The following is a 9,719-nucleotide window of genomic DNA, read 5'->3' as shown; positions in this document are numbered from 1 at the left end:
TTGTGCTGTCAAGATAAGAAAGAGTTTAGTATTTATAATACGTATTTAATGCCCTGTTTTTACTTGTATTTAATTAAGTTTACGCATCAGAAAGAACACAGACGCCGCCGCGCCTTCCCCAAAGCCTCGCTGGCGACATCTATCCCCCACCCCTTGCATTAGAAGTTCTTTAACCTCTTTTTAGCTCCCCCACCCCTTGCATTAGAAGTTCTTTGACCTCTTTTTAGCTCCCCCACCCCTTGCATTAGAAGTTCTTTGACCTCTTTTTAGCTCCCACACCCCTTGCATTAGAAGTTCTTTCTCTTTTTAGCTCCCACCCCCTTGCATTGGAAGTTCTTTGACCTCTTTTTAGCTTCCCCACCCCTTGCATTAGAAGTTCTTTGACCTCTTTTTAGCTCCCACACCCCTTGCATTAGAAGTTCTTTGACCTCTTTTTAGCTCCCACACCCCTTGCATTAGAAGTTCTTTGACCTATTTTTAGCTCTCACACCTCTAGCATTAGAAGTTCTTTGACCTCTTTTTAGCTCCCACACCTCTAGCATTAGAAGTTCTTTGACTTCTTTTTAGCTCCCACACCTCTAGCATTAGAAGTTCTTTGACCTCTTTTTAGCTCCCACACCTCTAGCATTAGAAGTTCTTTGACCTCTTTTTAGCTCCCACACCTCTAGCATTAGAAGTTCTTTGACTTCTTTTTAGCTTCCACACCTCTAGCATTAGAAGTTCTTTGACCTCTTTTCAGCTCCCTTACCTCAAGCATTAGAAGTTCTTTGACCTCTCTTTATAGCTCCCACACCTCTAACATTAGAAGTTCTTTGACCTCTCTCTTTAGCTCCCACACTTCTAGCATTAGAAGTTCTTTGACATATATTTATAGGTTCCATACTATTAGCATTAGAGGGTCTTCGATCTATATTTTGAGGTGCCTTTAATTCTAGCATTAGAGGCTCTCTATTTTTAGGTGTCTTACCTCTGGCATTAGAGGCTCCTCTTCGCTGTTCTCTCCTGTCTTCTAGTTTTCAAGATCTTCTTTCATTAGATTATCTGTTTCTTTCGAGATTTCATTGTCTCTTTTCCTTAGTTCATCAGTGTTCCTCTAGATTTCAAAAGAGATTTCAGTGCCGCGAGTCCTCACTTCGTCAGATTCCTCAGGGAAATCGAAGGCATTTATTCTTTACCTATCTGGGCAATGAGTTAAGAGATAAATACAATCGATTTCTCCGCATACACTATCTTGCCAAAGTAAATGACAAGCAACATGATATATTTACCAATGTCGTCTGGATATGTCCTTACTTCAATGGCGAATTTTGGGACAATCCTGTTGAAGAACTACACGTCACTCACCGTTCAGTTGAACCATCCTGCCTCCATCCTCATTCCCCGCAATCCGTTTTTGCACCGATACAAAGCCTCGTACTTTTTCCAAGAGTCTCCTTTAATAAGACATCGTCGCAAAAGCCCAAGCAAAGGATCCTTCAAAGCGCATACATTATGATCTTCAAAGCTCAGCTGCCAACGGAAGATCGGGCAATATAAAACGAACGATCGGCAACTCCGGCAACAACCAAAACCATCTGTAGTTGATGGTGTTCCGAAGACGTAACACATAATTCTTACCGGCAGCTTCCTATTCCGCCAGAACGCAATCTCTGTGAGTTAAGTGAAATCCTTCTCCCAGTCATCAACTCATTTCCTCTTACTCCTATTGACGCGCAATTCCTTGGTTAGATTTCGCCAGCTACATACAGATCATGTGAGGTGTTGCAGGCTACGTTTGAAAAAATGAAGATCAGGTCTTCAGAAGTCATTTGAAGCTCGGGGAGGAGTTGTTCAGGACTGCTCCTGGAAATTTCAGTTCTGGAGTCATTCAGAAATTCTCGTTAAGTATACGGCTATGTCCTTTGAAGACTTTTGGAAATTCGGGAAAGTTTTCTTCCGAAACCGTTCTGAGATTCCATTCTGGAGGCATTAAGAATTCCATGCTAAGTCTATGGCTATTTTTTCTGAAGCCATTTGGAAATCCGGGAAAGTTTTCTTCCGATACCGTTCTGAGAGTCCGTTCTGGAGGCATTCAGAATTCCATGCTATGTCTATGGCTATTTCTTCTGAAGCTTTTGGAAATCCGAGAAGATTTTCTTCCGAATTCTTTTAAGACACGCGAAAAATTCCATTCTTGTTTCATAACAACAACAACAACAATAATAATAATGATAATGAAATAATAATAATAATAATAATAATAATAATAATAATAATAATAATTAACTACGTGATTTGATTTGTGGATTTGAGTTGAAAAGTTTTGAAGACGCTAAACGCTCAACTTTGCAGTTTGAAGGAAACTTTAAGATACCCGGACGAAGGGTGAAGGGTAATTGAGGTTTAAAGCAAACCGAATTGAAATAGTTGATTTCAGCTAAATTATTTCAGGTTTGGGATTTAGAACAACCTATTCCTGGTACGAATCGATATATATATATATATATATATATATATATATATATATATATATATATATATATATATATATACACATATATATATATAGTTTATATATGTGTATATACATGCATGTATATAAGCTTTTGCAGTATATGAATATTCTATGTACATATGTATATTTATACGATGTATATATAATTATATATACACAGATATATATATATATATATATATATATACATATACATATATAATATATATATAACTATATTCATATATTATATGAATACAGTATATTTGCATGTACTGTACACACACACACACATATATATATATATATATATATATATATATATATATATATATATACATACACATACATATACATACATATATACATACATACATACATATATACTGTTTGTACATATATACATCCCTAAATACAGCATCCTTCGTATTCTCCCAACTGTTTATACATGCAAAAGCAAATGTAAAATGCATATCACCAAGTTATGGCTTAACCTTGATATTTCATCGAGATTCCAGGTGTGGGCAAGATATCTGTTCGCAAGCTACTGTACATTTTGTTCTTCAAAACGGAATAAAATCTTGAAATCACGATCAAGTGTGGGTAAACGGGGCATGTATTGTTTAACATGCCTCACATCCACAAAATCTGCCATCGTGCTGAGAATCGGACAGAACAACCTTTCTCTTCGAACTGCAGTCTGCTACTGACCAGACTCAGCTTTTTCGAAGCATATGCTCTTTATATGAAGTAAAGGGTCTTCTTTATGTATAACCATTTACTTTTATGTGATTATAAGGATATGCTTTTGCTCTAAAAGTAGAAGCTTTTGCTTGAAATGTTTATGAATGCAAGTAGAAGGATTTCCTTCATATTTTGCAAGTATAAGCATATCCCTTTCTTTATGAATACCGCCCATGATCTCATCCACATAAGGCACTCAAGTAATATCTCTTATAGTTTCATTTCTAATCCTGTCCAGCCATTTACCTCCCAATATTCTTCTGAGGACTTTGTTCTCAAATCTACAAAATCTGTTGGACATTGTTTCGTTGTCATACCACGACTCAAGTCTATACAGTAACACAGATCTCACTAAACTCATATACATAGTCTGATTTTTATGTGTAATTACAGGCCATTTGATTTCCAAATTTTACTTACACTAGCCATTGACTGGTTTGCTTTTTCAGTTTTTCTCAAAACTTCATTTCTAATGGCCCGATATTGGATATCATAGTTCCACTGCATATTCCGTTCTCATCATCTCTGTTTTCTTTTATGAGTATTTATCTTTAGCCTAACCTCCCGCGATATTTCATTCATTCTGGTAAGCAAACAGCAAATCCTGAGGTGTTCTGCTAATAAGGACAGCGTCATAAGCATACTCTAGGTCAGCTAATTTCCTATTACCAATCAAGTCTAATCTTTCACCCTCTCCATCTGTTACACACATTACACAATCCATGAGAAGGATAAACAACATAGGTGAACACACTCCCTTGGAGTACACCACTGTTCACTGGAAATTCATTTGATAGGACTTGACTAACATTAACTTTGCACTTGCTATTCTCATGAACAGACTTAATCAAATTTACATATTTAAGAGGAACCCCAAAATAACACAGGACTCTCCACAAAATTTGCCGGTGCACACTATCAAAGGCTTTTTCATAGTCTACAAATGCCATCAAAAATAGATTTCTATATTCTACGCATTCCTGTACAACATGTCTCAAAATAAAAATATGATCAGTACAGCTTCTATCTTTTCTAAATCCTGCTTGTTTATCTCTGAGCTTTTCATCAATTTTCTCTCTAGTCTCTTTAGGATAAGCATACTATATATTTTCATGACAACTGATGTAAGTATGATGCCTCTAATTATTGCAATCACTCAGGTCTCTCTCTTTTTTTTTTTTTTTTTTTTTTTTTTTTTGCCATTTTTACCAACACTCCTAACTCCCATTCATCAGGTTTTACCTCTTCATGCTAAATTCTACAAAATAATCTTATAAGTATTCTGAGTCACTTTATTTTCGGCCTAAATCATCTCTGCATTTATTCCATCGTAACCGGGGCTTTCCATCTCCTGATTTTTTTTTAATGATAGCTTCGACCTCAAACATACTGAATTCATTCATGGGCACATTAAAGTTTTCATCAGCTTCATGTATATCCTTCAATTTATTCCCTTCGTATCTCCTATTCATGACCTCACTAAAGTGTTCCATCCAAAGTTGCCTTTCTTCATCCTCTGTTGTTATGACAGATCCATCTCTCTTTTTGATGATATATATTTATATATATATATATATATATATATATATATATATGTATATATATATGTATATATATATACATATATATTATATATATATATATATATATATATATATATATATATATTAGTCATACTGAACTGCAACTTCAGACGTATAACTATCCGGGCTCTCCAAGTCCTTCAGGTAAGGGGGTGAGGAAGTAGGCATACCCTAGTAAGAGGGGATACCCAGAGAGGTACACAAGAAAACCACGATTGGCGTGTTGAAGTTAGGAAAGTATGTGTGTGTATATATATATATATATATATATATATATATATATATATATATATGTATATATATATACTGTATATATATAATATATATATATGTATATATATACTGTATATATATAATATATATATATAATATATATATATATATATATATATATATATATATATATATATATAGATAGATAGATAGATAGATATTTGGCAAAGTAGGGTGCCATAAGCCCGAAGGCTCCAACAGGGTAAGTTCTCCTGTGAGGAAAGGAAATAAGGAAATAAATAAATTATATGGACTATAAGAAGTAATGAATAACAATATAAAATATTTTAGGATTAGTAACAACGTTGAAATAGATCTGTCACACATGAATAATGAAAAGAGAAGTATACCCGAGTGCTGGCTCAAGTAAGAGAACTCTAGCCCTAAACAGTGGAAGACCATAGTGCAGAGGCTATGGCACTACCCAAGACTAGACAACAACGGTCTGATTTCGGAGTGTCCTTCTAATAGAAGAGTTGCTTGCCATAGCTAAAAAGTCTCTTCTATTCTTTCCAAGTAGGAAGTACGCACTGAACAATTACAGTTCAGTAGTTAACTTTTTGAGCGAGGAAGAATTTTTTTTTATTATATTAGTGTTGTCATGTGTATCAGGACAGATGAGAATGTGTAAAGAATATGCAACACTATTCGTTGTGTGTACTCATTTGAAAAATGAGTCGTCGTAACAATAAAGAGATCCAATATACAGTAGTACTATCTGGCCAGTCAAAGGATCCATAACTCTAGCGATAGTATCTCAACTCCATATATAGTTCAATTATTTTTTTCATAATTAAAAGTTACAAAAATAGAAGACATTTGACACTTAAAACGCCATCGACATGATTTTAGTGTCTTTCGGGATGACAATAAAGGAAATTTATTTGAAAAATTAAATTGACTACAAAGTATACTATTTCTTTTGGGTTACACATAATAAACCCGCCCATCGAGAGTCATTAAAATTCTAATGTATTCCTCCTGGCTGAGTATCTTCATAGGGTGGGCGGAGAGATTAAATTAACATGGCAAATTTAAGCAGTAGAGTTATGCTTTCTTTTGTTCGTCTTATACTTGTTTCTTTCAGTTCCTCTACGTCTTCCATATCTGATTGAATTAAATTGGGAGTCTAGAACGCTACACAGAAGCAAAGTTTAGTTTTACTTTGAGAATGTCATTGTACCAATGGCAAGCACTTCGTAAGGGCATTTTTTTCATATCAAGTAAAGTCTTTGATATATTTCGGACTTTTTACATTCTTAGGAGAGAGAGAGAGAGAGAGAGAGAGAGAGAGAGAGAGAGAGAGAGAGAGAGAGAGAGAGAGAGAGAGAGAGAGAGAGAGAGAGAGAGAGAGAGAATCGTGGGCGTAAACTGCCATGCTTTCCAGTCCCGATCACTAAAAATCTCTTAAAGATCGAATGTTTTAAGGTAGAACTAGTAAGAATACACTTGTCTTCTCAGGTATGGCCATGTCAGCATGTTTGATAGACGAGCGAGTACACAAACGGACAACACAAATCATTGGCCGACGCTTTATACTGATCGGGTTGAAGTGCTAAAGCCGTAATACTTTATACCAAATTAAATAGATTCTAATATAAAATAACCATAGTGCTTCTTTAATAAGTAAAGGGTCAGCCTACTTCCGTTCCAGTTACATTTTGTTGTGAATAAAAAGTATTACTTTAGAGATAACCGAGCCCTGTTAATAATGAAGAGTATGTGAGTTCCAAAATTAAATTCAGTTACAGATCATGAAGCAAAGTGTTGTAAAAAAAATCAGTGACAGCAATGAGAGAAGCAAAGACTAAATCACAATGAAAAAAGAAGGGCACTTAGACCTTACGAAGTGTGCAGACAAGGCATCTTTAATTGAAAATTGATTACTACACTAGCTATGAGAAATACCTAATACAATGACACAAAATATGACTGTCTACGGTTTTATAGTGACATTATACATTTTTAAAACATACTATTCAATAATGAAACGGATATGTGCTTAAAATACTTGGTTTTAAAATTCCAAGAGATGAAAATCTTACGACTCTGAATATTAGCCAGAATTGTAATTGGTCCCACCAGGAAAACTACAAGATCCATTCGATCCTCAAACAAAAGCAGCAATGATTTTTACCGAATATAACCTGACTAAATAATGAAATTCATTAGCTCTTCAAAAGACTATTGCATACATAGATATCAATGGTTGGTCACTTCTGGAGGTGCTACCACAGTACATTTTACCCACGTTTAAGATATGACCATCGTTTATTGTCGTGATACCTTGGATCAGTCATGAATTTGTTATAAACTGCCATGTAAATTGTCCTCTTACTTCTTAACAAAGGGCAGATAATCTTGATGTCCTTATTTTCGGCCCCTTTAGTGAAGGCGAATATTTCTCAATAATCGCTTGGCGCTGCTGCACATTTTCTATATTTCTTTTTATAAATATGTATGACTTCATTAGCTCGTCTTTCCCTAACCATTTGACAGAATGGATGAGAAGCAGTGCTTCTTTCATTGTAGACACTGAAGTGAATGAATGCCGATGAGGATCATACAATTAGTTTTCGGCCTTTTCCAAAAAGGACGACAACTAGAACCTGGTGCGACTTCAGTCTTCAACCAGTAGAAATACTACCGCTAGAGAGTTATGGGGTTCTTTGACTGGCCAAACAGTATTACATTGGATCCTTCTCTCTGGTTACGGTTCATTTTCTCTTTGCTTACACATACACTGAATAGTCTAGACTATTCTTTACAGATTCTCCTCACTGGGCTATTTTCCGTGTTGGAGCCCCTGGGCTTATAGCATCCTGCTTTTCCAACTAGGGCTGTAGCTTAGCAAGTAATAATAATAATAAAAATATGATAAAACTTCAACTGTTTGTGGTTATAGCATTGCGGGCGAGACTTGGAAAAATTCCAGGAAAAAATATAAACATAAAAATTAAACCTCGCAGCTAGTACAGTATATCATTGCATGCATTAATTTTTCATGATTTCTCTGTTCATAGTAAATCTCCAATTATAGTATTTCTTCATCTGGAGGATGCACCATCATTTTATTCTTCAAGTTGAGAAACGCACTATTTTTGCATTTGGAAAGAATACGACTCCACCAAAATATCCACAAAAATTGTACCAATAAACTAGGTGGAGGCATCCATTCTTCAGACATCAAGGAGTGAGCCGGTGAACCAAAAATAGGCAAGGACACCGTACCAGATGATCACTGTTCGGTATGTTCCGCAACAATTCCACCAATGAGGAAAAAGCGGATGACACTTTACGGATGGTTTTAAAAGAAATCGCCGTGTGTTCAGCAGTGCTGCCTCAGCGGACACTATTTTGACTAACGCCTTGACAATCTGCAGGCTGTATACCATAACATAAGCTGACCAAAGCTAAACTTTTAGGACACTGTTGACTCTTCCCATGCAGATGCAGAAAATATCTACAGGTAATCAGTAGCTCAAGACGAAATGTAGAATCACCATCATAAACATGAAAGACATTGGTTTTCAACCTCCACCTCTATGAAATATTCAGCAACTAGCATCTGATGGTAGGAAATTCGTCTCTTAGGATGTGATTATAATACACAAATTGGGAATTGCGAAATACTAAGACGTCAACAGCCAACTTTGGCTTTGATTTTCTTTAACCTCCGACCCCGACCTCTTTCAATTTTCTTAATTCAAATTCTAAATTCACATTCCCCATTTTTTAAAGTTCAAAAACCTAGTGAATGACCATCACACGTTAAAGCTGGGCTCGCTGTACAGCATATCATTATTTCATTCTAAAAAAAAACAGAACGGTTAACCTGGCAGTAATAGTGTTGTTTGTTAATTTCAAGAAAAATAAACCTCTACAGCCTATTTCTCATTAGATTGTATATATATATATATATATATATATATATATATATATAGAGAGAGAGAGAGAGAGAGAGAGAGAGAGAGAGAGAGAGAGAGAGAGAGAGAGAGAGAGAGAGAGAGAGAGAGAGAGACCTATTTAGAATTTCTACCTCCATTTTACTACACTTCCATAATCTAAGGTTCATTCCTTCTTTTGTCGCATGATCATTTCATTCTATGGTATTCATATCCTAGACATTAAAAGGAGAAAAAGTCTTTAACTGATATAAACAACGATTCTGAGAAGTTTTTATTACAGTAACAGAAATTTGAGAATACTTCTACAGTAATAATACTATAATAGTGGACCGACAGCCAGAGGTTGAAAATTGAAGTCATCATTAGCTTGGGACTGGTAGTCTGAGAACAAAGGTTGGAGAATTAGAATGGGATACCGAGGACTTATAATTGTGGTTAAAATTACACAATGGAGACTGGTAAATTAACATGGGTGAGAATCGGTCACATTTAAACAATGTAAGTAGGATTAATATAATTTGTGCTCAAGTATTTCACTCTTTTTATTGCTATTCATAATTTTAACCCTTGAGGTGAAAACGAAGGCCTATTCGTGATTTTGACCATTCCATTTAAGTTTCCAGTCATTCTAACTTAGGAATAATGAGATTTTGCTTTGTTCGCTACACATTCCTTTTGTTTACACATTTCAAGGCCTTCAAACCCTTTAGTTCTGCGAACTAATTTGTCAAGTCATCG

The sequence above is a fragment of the Palaemon carinicauda genome, chromosome 1, assembly GCF_036898095.1.
Source record: "Palaemon carinicauda isolate YSFRI2023 chromosome 1, ASM3689809v2, whole genome shotgun sequence".
In the NCBI taxonomy this organism is placed as follows: Eukaryota; Metazoa; Arthropoda; class Malacostraca; order Decapoda; family Palaemonidae; genus Palaemon; species Palaemon carinicauda.
Note: the sequence above shows the minus strand (reverse complement) of the source record.